This window comes from Belonocnema kinseyi, chromosome 2 (assembly GCF_010883055.1).
Source record: "Belonocnema kinseyi isolate 2016_QV_RU_SX_M_011 chromosome 2, B_treatae_v1, whole genome shotgun sequence".
Lineage (NCBI taxonomy): Eukaryota > Metazoa > Arthropoda > Insecta > Hymenoptera > Cynipidae > Belonocnema > Belonocnema kinseyi.
In genome coordinates this window covers 10,272,775-10,285,774 of record NC_046658.1, presented here as the reverse complement: position 1 = coordinate 10,285,774, position 13,000 = coordinate 10,272,775, and the positions used below count along the sequence as shown (strand labels likewise).

At 33.0% G+C, this 13,000-nt stretch overlaps 1 protein-coding gene across 1 annotated transcript in view; it reads left to right on the top strand.

The window, feature by feature from the left end:
- The window catches only part of LOC117167101 (mitochondrial import inner membrane translocase subunit TIM44), a 197,789-nt gene that overhangs the window by 182,245 nt on the left and 2,544 nt on the right, over nucleotides 1-13,000 (top strand). The gene's annotated exons all lie outside the window — the stretch shown is intronic.

Genomic DNA, 13,000 nt, shown 5'->3' with positions numbered 1-13,000 from the left:
GAGCTCTTCTTAATATTTTGACACCAAAATCATGTCGATACACCTTACCGACTGCGAGTAAAGCCACCCACGCTTTAACTTGACAGACTGTATGAAAAGAAAATTACAATATATTATTAACAATTAACGTAAAATGCATTTAAACATAACTATGCTATCTCTCGGAATATACGTAGTACAGAGCTATATTTTGGCTTAAATTGCTTGGAAAATTTGAACAAATACAATCGCATAACAATTAGGAACACAAATCTTTACACCTATTAATTATTAACAATTAATTCTCGAATACGAATGTATGGCAGTGTGGGTGTGAGTACTATAGTATGGACTATACCGAGTATTGAATACCATAGCTAAAGGTCACGTCGGGGGTCCGCTCATTCATCAAGTTCTGAAAAGAGAAGAAGGGTACTTTTATTTTCAATGGCGTAAGAAAGTAGATGACGTAAGTCGTAAGAAAATAACCAATGAACTTCTGTACTTATTACTTTGTACATTCGAATCAATGATACCCTGGCGAACCGAAGGAACCCAATAGAACCTCTACAAAGTACCCGTAAAGACCCCATTGGTTCCCCATACGGTTCCTTTTTAAAAAACTAAAAAAAAACAGCAAAATCAACTTTTAAATTGTTTAAATTCGAATTGCACGTTAAAATTTTCTTCAGAAACTCACGGGGTAATTGCAATACTTTCTCTTGCAGCGTTAAAAACTTAAAAAAATGAAATACCTGTCATTTACATGGGCCGAAGGCGACTTCAAGTGCATATTCTTTTAGTAGAAGTTAATAAGCGTTCCGTCGGTAGCATTAAGAATTTTATCTGGATGCTAGCACCACACAGTAGAAACCTCAGACAACAACGCTGCGATGCAAGTGAGAGAGAATTTTATTTTTAAACTTCGCACGCAACATACTACTTGAGCTATTATGCATGCGCTTGAAGTCACCTCAGCAGAAGGTGATGACATTTTTACAAAAATTGTGAACGCTACAAAAAAAAGTATTGCGATCACTCCGTGAAATTCTAATAGAAAATTTAACGTAGAATCGAATTTCAACAGTTTATAAGCTGTTCTTGCTGTTTTTTTTTATTTTTTTAAAAAGGAACCGAATGGGGACCCAATGGGGTCTTTGCAGGTACTTTGTAGAGGTTCCATTCGGTTCCTTCTATCCGTCAGGGTAAGGTGTAACTTTATCATATTGAAAATGGTTTTTGTAATAAATCTTGGAATTCAGGAATGAAATATTGTTTACTTTTAAGACCAATCTTCTTTAATATTATTTTTTACATTAAATTTAACATTTTAGTAGAAGGAAAAAATTGCTCATCATTTCTGGGGTTGCGAAAGTTTTTCACGGTCAATGAAATTAAACTATAATTTTAACCTAAACAATTTAAACAATATTCTTTTAGAATTGGCCTTCTTCTATCAAAAATTAATCTGTTTGGTTGGAATATAATCTTTTCGGTTAAATATGTTATTATTCGCCTCATATATTATGAAATCAAACTGTAGTAGGGTGCAATAGCTTCGTTATTTTACTACGATAAAATTTCCTAAAAAGTAGTGAAGAGTCGGCTTATATCTTCAGTGCCACTTTATCTTTTAAGATTTAAATTCCTTTTTAGGAATCGTCCACTGGATCCCAAAAATCGTCAGTCTTTATAAAAAAAATTTAGATTCAAATAATTTATTTCACTGAGTGTTTAGTAGTTATTTAGAGGTTTAGTTTTTGCTTTACTTTTGAGGAACAATGTCAATCCTTCATAAACCCTAATGTTAAAGTCCTCATTAATTTAATTTCAGTTAAATTTGAGTTTTTTGCTTCTTTTTGTACGTAAACAATGAATCAGATGCGAAAGTGTGCAAAAACAAGTTTTCTTCTTCTTGTCCTAATCTCAATTTTTGAAGCGAACGCGGAAAATTTCCACAAGAAATTCATACAAATTGATTTATATAATATACTTTCTTAGCGTTTTTGGAAACAACAGACAGGCAGAAAAAATGCTGTATAGATGAAAATTTCCCACATGCCTACGCCTTTGACGATGAAAGTATCTATTCCTGTTTTTCGTGCAGTAACTATCTCTTTTCTATGAGTAGACCCTTCAGGCTTGGTACCCCGCTATGCCCTCAAACCCACACTACCAGCAATTCGTCTCCAGGATTATTTGTTATTAATTAATATGTTTCAATACTGTCATTTCTAATTTTTATTCGATTGTATTTTTTGAAAAATTCCAAGCAATTTAAGCCAAAATATAGCTCTGTACTACGTATATTACGAGAGATAACATAGTTATGTTTAAATGCATTTTACGTTAATTGTTATTAATATATTTTAATTTTGTTTTCAGATATGTATAGTCAAAATATGAAAGCATCTGTATGATTTTTTTTAAATTTTTTAAATCGTTCGTTTAAAAGATTTCATCGAAAGTCAAGCAAGGAGAGAGTGACGCGAAAAACCCACGGTTTTCATCCTTTCGCAAAGGATATTTTCCGAATCAATTTTGGTACATGAACAAATAGGGACTTGTATGAAGCGCAAGAAAGTAAGCTTTACTATGGCATAAGCTGTGTTTTTATCCGATGTTTTTCTTACGCGTAAATTACAAAAAATCTGCAGCTGTTTTAAAGGGGCCTTCCTATCGTGAATGGATAGTAACGTTGTATGGTTCGACTTTTCCAAGGTTACGAACTTCTTCTGATGCGAACAAATGTGTGACGTGCAGCCACTGTCCATACACCAACTATTCATTGCATTTTCATCATTTAAAGCTACATCTGCAACAGCTTCGATCGTCACTAAGAAACTTATGTCTTCATAGCTTGTCACTTCCTATTCTGTTAGAAATCCTGTCTCTTCGACGTTTTTAGTGTTTTCTCTCTTCGATGAGCAACCTGCAATCTTGTGTTACTTTGCTCGAGAATGTTGATTTTCAAAACATCTGGTGTAAGGAGCTCATCTCTTGACTTTATTGCGCAACTGAAGTTGTCAAAACTCTTCGGTCAACTTTGAAGTAACAAGATCACCAACAAATCTGGATTAATTTCAACGCCCATGTCGCCTAATTTATCGACATCACATAAATTTTCTATATGTGTACGTTAGGGTTGTCCCAAAATGCATGCCAAATATTTTTGCATGCTAGAGAGCAACGACCCCCCCCCCCCTATTTTATTCTAAATCCTAAAAAAGAAATTCCCTAATTTTTTTTTTATTTTAACAGGTGCCGGTTTTGACTTGAAATTTCCCATGTAAAATACATGGGGAAAAATCACTTTTTTGAGTGTTTGAATAATTTTTTAGGGTTTGAAAAAATGTGACGGGAAAGTATGGGGGGCTGTGGAGAAATATCCAACAAAAATGTCATCTATCAGGCATATGGGTTTGACACCCCTAACACACCCCCACGAGTACCGAAAAACTACCCTAAAAAAATGTCAATTCTTCATGAAATCGACATTTTGAGCACTGTATTCTGGTCTTTTTTATTTAAAATTATTAATATTGGCTCAGTGGATATATTTATTATCACTGGTTAATTAATTTTCATTTATTTAAACAAATGAAATTTGTTTGAATAATTTTTTTTCTCGAAAATTCGTTTTTCCCCCTAAAAATTATTACTATTAGTTTAGTAGAATATTTATTAACATCAGTTCATTCATTTTCAATTGTTTAAACAAATGGAATTTTTGTAAATAATTTTCTTATCAAAAATTACTAATATTTCTTCAGTGAAATATTTATCAAAACTGTTTGATTAATTTTATTTTAAAAAAATTGTTTAATAAAAATTATTACTTAAATATTACTGATAAATTCATTATTAATTGGTCATTAATTATTATTGATGAACATTCCACTAGACCGACAGTAATAATTTTTATTTAAAAAGCATCGAAACGCAATTATTTAAACAAATTCGTTTTGTTTAAATAATTGAAAATGAATGACCTAATGTTAATAAATATTCCTCTAGGCCAATAGTAGTCATTTTTAGGAAAAAAACTAATTTAAACAAATTATTTAAACAAATTCCATTTGTTTCAAAAATTAAAAATTAATTCACCAATGTTATTGAATATTCCACTAGTCTAACAGTAATAATTTTAAGGGCATGTGATACTTAGAAAATGGTGGGTTTCACCAGTTTTAGATTCCCCCGGCTCTTTTTTAGAAAAATTTTTAGCAAAATGTGATTAATATGTATAGCGCTTTGGAAATAGTATCGATTTTTTCAGTCTTAGATTCCCCCGGCTTTTTTCCTAGGATAAGAAATATTTTGCCTTAAAAATCTGGGAAATGATAGCGAACATGCTAAAGGACGTCCCCACACACTTTTTGTGTGTTATGTCTGGTTTCGGAAAATAATAAGTTATGGATACGTGTTATCAAAAGTGAAATAATGTTTATTACATTAAAAATATGATTGGTCAAAGTTACCTTACTTTTGAAGGCCAATTTCTCTGCTTGTAATGATTATGTCGAAAATTGTATTTCGCAGAAACTTAGATAAAGTCTTTCTGAAAAGATGATCATGTACGAAAGATTTATTGTTTTTAAATAAATACTAAAAGCATGCATAAACGAAAAGCATTTTTGGGTTAAATTTAAGGCAAGTAACTACCGATCCTAGCGGCCAAATGCTAGAGAGAGCGTTAGGCACGCCCACGCTGTTGTCCTCAATGGAATGCATACCCTTTATCTCACCCCGGAAAGTTGCAGGACCCGTAAGGTCACTATACTATACCTACGCAAACTGGAATTCAAATCTGGCAACATTTTCAAGAAAACCTTCTTGCATTCATTTCTGAATTTTCTCTTTGGCACCAATGAAATTAACGAAATTTTGAAGTTTCCAAAAAATGTAATAATTCTTCCAAATTAGGGTCACTTTGAACAAGCCTTTTTTTATATAATAAACATTATTTTACTTTTGATAACACATACACATAGTTCGTTATTTTCCTAATCCAGACATACCACATAAGTCATATTTTTCACAATACTTTCGGAGAAATTACGCCTAAACGAAATGTCTCTAAAAGCATAATAAACCAATCCAAGCATAACACATCATTTATAATTGTGAACAATGCTTTCATATAAAATAGTCGTAAGAAGTAAAAATAAAGTTTAACATTTTGAAAAGGTTCCATATGAATTATCGTCTGATCAAAGTTTATCATGGAGATAGTTTCGAAATATACTGAAATATTGCTTTTAACAAAGTCACTCCAAGTAGAAGAGAAGGAAGTAACGATCCTCCCAAAAGGATTAGGAGGGATGAAAAGTCATTGCCTAAAAAGAAACTTTTTTAAATATTCGAAGGACTCACAGTCCCTATGGGATAAAATATAGGGTATAATATAGACGCTTATTCTCAACCTCATAGCGTACTTTTTCGCGCACAAAGAGTAACAGATTCAAGATAAATTCAGAAAAATACGAAACAATTCAAATAACAGAAATTTAAAGGAATTGAGATAAATTCTATGTAATTCATAAACATTCAAACTACATTTAAAAAAGCAATCAAGTGAATTGAAAACAATTTACAAATATGGAAAAAGTAATTTAATTGAGTAGAATTAAGTGAATTCAGAAGAACTCAAAAGAAATTAAAAGAACTGAATAGGATTTACGATGAATTAATAAGATTTCACGGCTAATTCCAAATGAATTGTACAAAATATTTGAAAATCTCTTCAGATCGTCACAAACAATTCCGTGAAATCCATAAAAAATTTAAAACTCCATAAAATTATTAAAACCCTTGGAAATCCGTTAAATTGTTCACATATGTTGAAAATGAAATGGAATATTTAAAAATCATAAAATATTAAAATTATATTTTCCGACTGCATGGAAAATGTATTGAAGTACATTGATATTTGCTAAATCCCTCAAAATCTAAGTAAAAAGCTGGTGAAAATGTCTTTGAAGTTTATAAAATACCCGAAAATCTTGAAAATTTCTTCAAATTATTGTAATCTCTTTCAAAGTTCTCGGAGTCTGTATAAATTTATAAATTTTAAACAAATCTTTAAAAATATTTGTAAGATTCAAGATCATTCAAAAATGGGTATAGACATGAAATGGATTGTGATTAACCACGAATTAATGTATTAAATAAAAAGTGACTAATGTTATTTTTTACATCATCCTTATGTAAAATATATTGTTTCTTTTTGAAATCAACTTTGTTTTACGACTACTGTTTCAACTGATAATCAGCTCGTTCACCTGCGACGCACGCCAATTTATGTTCGATTGAATTAAATATGATAATTTCAAACTGCACATTTCATTTGTTAAAATGTACTGAGGAAACTTTTGGAGGTACCTTTTTCGAACCACCCTGTTATGTATACAATCCATTATTCATAATTTTAGTATAAATAAATTCTATAAATTTCAAACAATTCGTCAGCCTAACGTCGCAATATTTCACAACTAAAATTTTAATTACAACAAATTACTCCTCGTGATGATTATTTCTAAAATTTAGATAATTAATAGGCTAGATCCTTTACGGAAAACGCACGGAAACTTCAGCCGGCGGTTTGCCAGTACAGAACCAGTACAAGGCAGCATTGTGAAGCGTTACCACTCAGTAATGGCCGCGTATAGATGCCCAGTACTGCGACTCCAGCAATATGTACCAGGTTTAGCACTGCTAGCACAAATTTTAATAATTGATATTGATATTAAAAACACACTTGGTCAAAGTTACCCTACTTTTGAAGAATAATTTCACGGTTTGTAACAATTATTTAACAATAGAAAAATAAGATTCTTATATTAAAAACGACTTTTTCTAGTAGAATGAGAAATTTCAATCCAAATTTGTATTTGATATCAAGTATATTTCGAAATTATCTCCACCATATGTTTCGATCAGACGAAAATTGAAAAAGAGGATTTTCAACGCCTCAAACTTTATTTCGACTCCTCACGGTTAGTTAATGAAAAACCATTTTTAACAATTATTACGTGTGCGGTATGTTTGGATTCGTAAAAGAGTCAGGAACACGGTAATAAGTGTTACATTAAGAAAAATTAAGAATTTCTATTTCTATGAATATGCAATTTATCCTCCGTCTAAAATTCCTCCAACGGAAACAGAAAAAGTGAAAGTCCTATTCCTCTCAATCGGCTTAGTAAAATTTAACGAAATCATTTATTTAACCTATGTTTTATTATTAAATCTTTCTAAACTTACAAATTCGAAAAATATTCAAATTTATATTTATTTACATGTTAATCATTTATTTAAACGTCTTAAAAAATTCGTCAAGGAAATCTATTTAAATGTGTGAATTAAAATAATTTTAACTTTAGAGAGGCGGACTTGAATTGATTAAATGTTCAAATCATATATTCTACATGAAGGAATTAAAATAATTTATTACACATATTTTGTGAACTTATTAGAAGGAATGAAATAATCTCGAAATCTGAACACTTTTGGGGAATAGCAGACATCTCTGTCAGGTTATCTGTCGGTACAATTACATGGAAGAAAACACGTTCCCTTTTGGGGAATAGGAACCTATGCGACAATGCCTGACCCAAGGTGACGGTCTCCTGATGATGACTTTCTCCCAGGCAATTTTTTTCAAACTTTTTTTACTACGTACCCTTTTTGTCGGAAAATATTCCAACTATGATTGGCTGTCAAAATGTTTTTGTCGCCAACAAGCTCCACCCTTTTGGGCGTGCTTATCATATTTCTGTCTCTTTTGCACACTAAACTCAGAGTTTCCACGCTAGTACACAGCCCTCTTAATTGTAACAGAAATGAAGCTTTCTTTGGAAGCTCCTTTGACTGATAAATTGACTACAATTTACTCCATATTTCGTGAGAAGTCCTGCAATTTTTAATTAGTTTCAGTTCTTATTCGCGTATAGCTAAAATTAAATCTGACGTAGCGATACGATCTGCAATGACCCAAGCCTTCACCACTGCTTCTGAAGCTTCGTCATTAGCTGTGACATCTGGTCGCTTATTTTCATCACAAACATACTTCCAAATATCATTTTTAATTAAAAGAGCTTCTACCTTGATTTACAAGGTGTCGTAGTTCTTTTTACCAAGGATCTCAAGCCAAATTTAGTTTCCAACATTCATTTTTATAGCGTTGCGTTAGATCCAAACTTTTTCTTATTTAACCTCTGACAATTTGTACGTTTCTCAATCTGTTTTCGTGTTTCGTGCTGAGTCCAAAACCTGTTAAACCTAGGCTAAAGCTAGTACAGCGAATACTACTTCAATAACTGAGTAATGTATTATTTATTCAATACAAACTAAGACTATTAATAAAGTTCAGAGAGAATTAAAGAAAAGTTATGAATAACTTGAATGACTATATGAAGTTATGTTCGCAGGGAAACATTATAAACCATGTAATTCTTAAGCCCGGATTTCAAGATATGAATGTTCCAACAAATAATTACGCTTATTTTGTAAAACAAGAGTTCATCAGAATACAAATATTTTACTTAATTATTTTAATTTTAATACTCAATTTTTATTTATACATTTAGGTTCTAACCTTATAATTTAATGTCTTTTTCGTAAGAGTTTAGCTGATAAATCTCGGTATTTCTTTTATAAAAGATATGTTAAAATATTATTTCGATTTTCTGAAAATTATGTATCATTTAATTATGTCCCTTTCCAACATTTTTGTCAGAGTAATAATAGTTATAATTTCGAAATGCCGTGTATTTTAAGTTTAAGCTGTTATTTCACGTTGCGTTTCCAAACATCACTTTGTTACAAGCATGTGATTAAAATGTGGGATAATGTAAAACCTGCTCCGCATGTAACATGTGACTACTTTGAGTAGAAAATATATTGTCACTGAGTGGCCACCAGGGAATTCACCAGTGACTGTTTTTCTGAATCTTGTTACAACCATCTTACTATTGATACTTGTAACTGTGTTAACTGTGTACGTTCTACTATCTTCTGAAGTAGGATTAAGAATAATTACTCGCCGTTTAATTTAATCGTCCGGAGTTAGCACTTTAGCATTTGGAGCATTTTCAGAGCTAACGTGGATTATTTTTATAATTCTTTTTATCATATCTAAGCTTTTTTTGAACAATATGTTAATAACCGAAACTGTGAGGCATCTATAAAGTGTAAATCGCGTTACTATAATTTCACTTTTCTTACCTTCTGTTTCTTTCACATATTTTGAAGCGATAATTTATTTTGAAACAATATATGTGAAACGTATAAGTTAACAAAATAAAAATTCAGTAGAATAAATTCATTTTGTGTAATGAAGGCACGATTTACGCGTTTAATCAGCGTATTTTCAGTTCTGAAAGTAGCCGTTTATACAACAGGAGGACTGGACAGCAAATGCGCATGTGCATCGTGGCGCGGATTAGAATAATAGTTTTTCATGTAGGCTTAAGTCATAGCTTTGTTACATAAAGTATCTTATGTACCAAAAAGTGAAATGTCTGTTTATCCTCGCGTGTTTGCAAGACTCACGCTCGGATAAAAAGAATGTTTCACTCCTAGATAAATGATATAGTATTTTAGTGCTCAAAATAAATATTAAACCAAAGTTACCTCGCAGTGCGCATAATAAGAGTCTTTAATTGATTGCATGGGCCGATAAGCGCAGTCTATTTGAGAGTAATAAATACTGTCAATAATAATACAGATAAATAATTTTAAAAATATTTTACTCTAAAATAGTATATTGAGCAACCAGTGCGGAAAGTTGCCGATTGCACGAGTGGCCATCGGTGGCCCCACACAAGTCACTCATAATATTTTTTGTTATAAGTATGTAAAAAGGAGTGGTAGGGGCAGGAAACAAACGGTTCGGTGGCGGAGTCCCTCGACATAAGAAAAACATCTACGCATTTATAGGCTATGTAGTTATCTAAAATAAAAGAGACTCGGGATTCCCCCAGTGATGCTAAACGACCGCGACTTTTTCAATTGCGCATGTACCGAAGAGCGATGGTCTATTTGAAATTACGAAGGGTAAACTTATAAAATTACATTAACAATACATTATTTAAGAAATTATCTACTTCTTAAGTCATTTTAATCTATTTTTTAAAATTGAAAATTTATTAAAAATATTTATCTGTATTATTATTGATATTATTTATTTATTTCAAATAGACCTGCGCTTTTCGGCACCTGCACAGTTAAAAAGGTTGCTTCCCTGAGTTTGTACTGATTCTTTTTTATACCACGAGATGGCGGTAGACATTTATGCAACGAACTTTTAATACATTGAAATAATGACTTCTTGAGGAATTTAGCATTTTTCGGTTGCTAAACAGATGTGCAAAGTACCTAGCAAACATGGTTACAGAACATACCTGTAACTGTTCTAGAACATAAAAGAACGTACTCCAGAACAGGTTGATAACAGGTAGCGAACATGCGAGTAACTACGTCATCCCCCATACGCTATAACAATTCTGTAACAGATCTAAAACGCTGTGACAACCCATCTGTAACATTTCTAGAACAATTCTAGAACTCAATTATAAATGTTGTATAACAAATCTCTAACAGATCTAGAATGCTATGACAACCGATCTGTAACCATTCTAGAAATTTGGTACGCTGCATTGTAAAAAATCTAGGACACTTCTTAAACAGTTCTATAACAATTATATAACAATTCTAGAACTGCTATTTACCAAATATGGAACAGTGTTACGTCCGAGATATCCACATCAGGGATATTCGCAAGGGTCAGCTCAACCATAGTCTTAGAGAACTAATCTTTGTTCCTAATTTGTTCTAGAACACACTTGTAACAGGGTTCTAGAACTTCGATATAACACTGTTACGGCACAGTTCTAAAATAAACTTGACACAAATATTATAGAGCATCTGTGATCAGTTTTTTCTAGAAAAATTTCGTAGCAACTGTTACGGAACAGTGCTGTCACATAGTTCGAGAACAATTCTATCATAATTTTGTCATAGTGTTCTAGAACACTGTTACCTTTTCGTTCTAAAACCGTTCGGTCACAATTTTGTCACACCGGTCTAGAACGCTTCGAACTTTTTGTTCTAGAACAGTTCTGCCATCATCTTGTAACAACTGTTATAGAACACAATTCCTTTTATGATCTGGAACAGTTACAGAAAGTGTTTGCTTGGTAGCATTTCTTACGCACGTATAACAAAAAATAATTAAATTGAGTGTAAGAAATTGTTAATTTAAAAAAATAATTTATTATTAATGAAATATTACAAATGCATATTTTATCTCTTTAAATAGACAGGCGCAATCCTTTATATATCCTTTAATACATGTTAAAAAGTCCTTTAAATTTGTAGTTAATTGAATTTTCGCGTGCCAGCCGCGACCTTCGATTAACCGATACATCGATAGGCCGCTTAGTCGCTACACGCAGCACACTCTTAGTCAGTACCAACGCAGTCACCATCCGGTGAAGGTGACGTTCCAGCTTTAATCCATGATTATGGTATTCCTAAAAGTAGACAAGAACTTCACGCTCAATCAGTGATCTCAGATCTGAAACGAGGTTCACTCCAATACTATCAAACGTCTATGTCCTTGTAAATATAGTAGGAAGATGCACGATTGTCGGTCGGAAAACTTCTGCGGTTCCATTTATATCTCGATCCGTTTTGAAATAAAATCAAGAAATTGAGATTTTAATGTTTCCAGGTTTCCATACTTCGATTTTCAAGCTATCTTTCTTCAGGTGTCGAATATTATAATAATATTATTATATATTATTAATGTTAATATTATAATTATATTATATCATCTTATAAAAGTCTTCTTTTTCTATTTTGATTCGCATTTCAAAGAAATTCAAGAAATTGGCGATTTCCATGATTTGAATACTTCGCGCGCCTCTTTATAGGTTCATATTTTGTGGTTACGTTATTTCAAGTATAAAATATAAATGATATAAATATTAATACTATTATATATAATTAAAAATTTGTCATACGGACAACCGCAGGATTTCGCCGGGAGCGGATGCTAATCCGGAAAATTGCACCCGTTTCCAGCGAAATCGCGGTAAAATTTCAGCCACAACCACGTCTCACGACCGTGAGATAGGTGGTTACAGTCTGTAAAGGAATCAATACGACGATCCTGCAAAAGCCGCGTGCACCCTAAGAACACAGAGCGACCCAAGGACAATCGCCTTCTGCATTTTTCCCGCAAGTGTTCTAGCATATTGTTGACACGCAGGGATACTTTTTAGGCTATTAGCAAGTGAAAGCTTGGCACCTCCAAGAGCGCCGATGATAAGGATGTTTTTGTCAGCTGGTGCCGAAAATTCGATAACAAACATGGTTCGCCTCTCGATGTCAAGAACAACCATGTCTGGCCTCGAGTAAGCAACGGAAACAATTGTCGAGAATATAAAGTTCCAGTATATGCGGCACTTCCCATTCTCGACAATTGACTCAATTTCCCTAGGAGCATTTAGAGGAGCGATATTAAGGTGAGTGCCGTAGGAGTGACAGAGATGGTAATAAAGCACTCTTAGTGCCGCATTGTGCCTTTGAATGTAGGTCGTTCCCGCGTGAGTTGGACAACTAGATAGTATGTGAGCTAAATGCTCGGGGTGTGCACGGCACGCCCTGCAGCTATCATCGGGAATGTCTTGGCTCAAAATGTGGCGACGGTATGTTAAGGTGGAAATGACACCGTCCTGGCATGCAAAAATGAAATCCTCCGTACCAGACTTCAATCCGGGCGATTTAAGGAAAACAAACGTTAGCTCACAAGACATTGACTGATCCTTCACATTTCTGTGGAAGATACCGTGCAGCTGTGGAAGATACCGTGCAGAAGATATTCAGCAGCCTCCTCCGCTGCTTTGTACAGAAGCGCTCCTTTGCCCACTTCTTCGTGATTCCTGACCATTTTAAGAAGAGGGTCTCTTCCATTTGCCACTCTATGTGCTGTACCCAGAATAATCCTGTTGTGAAG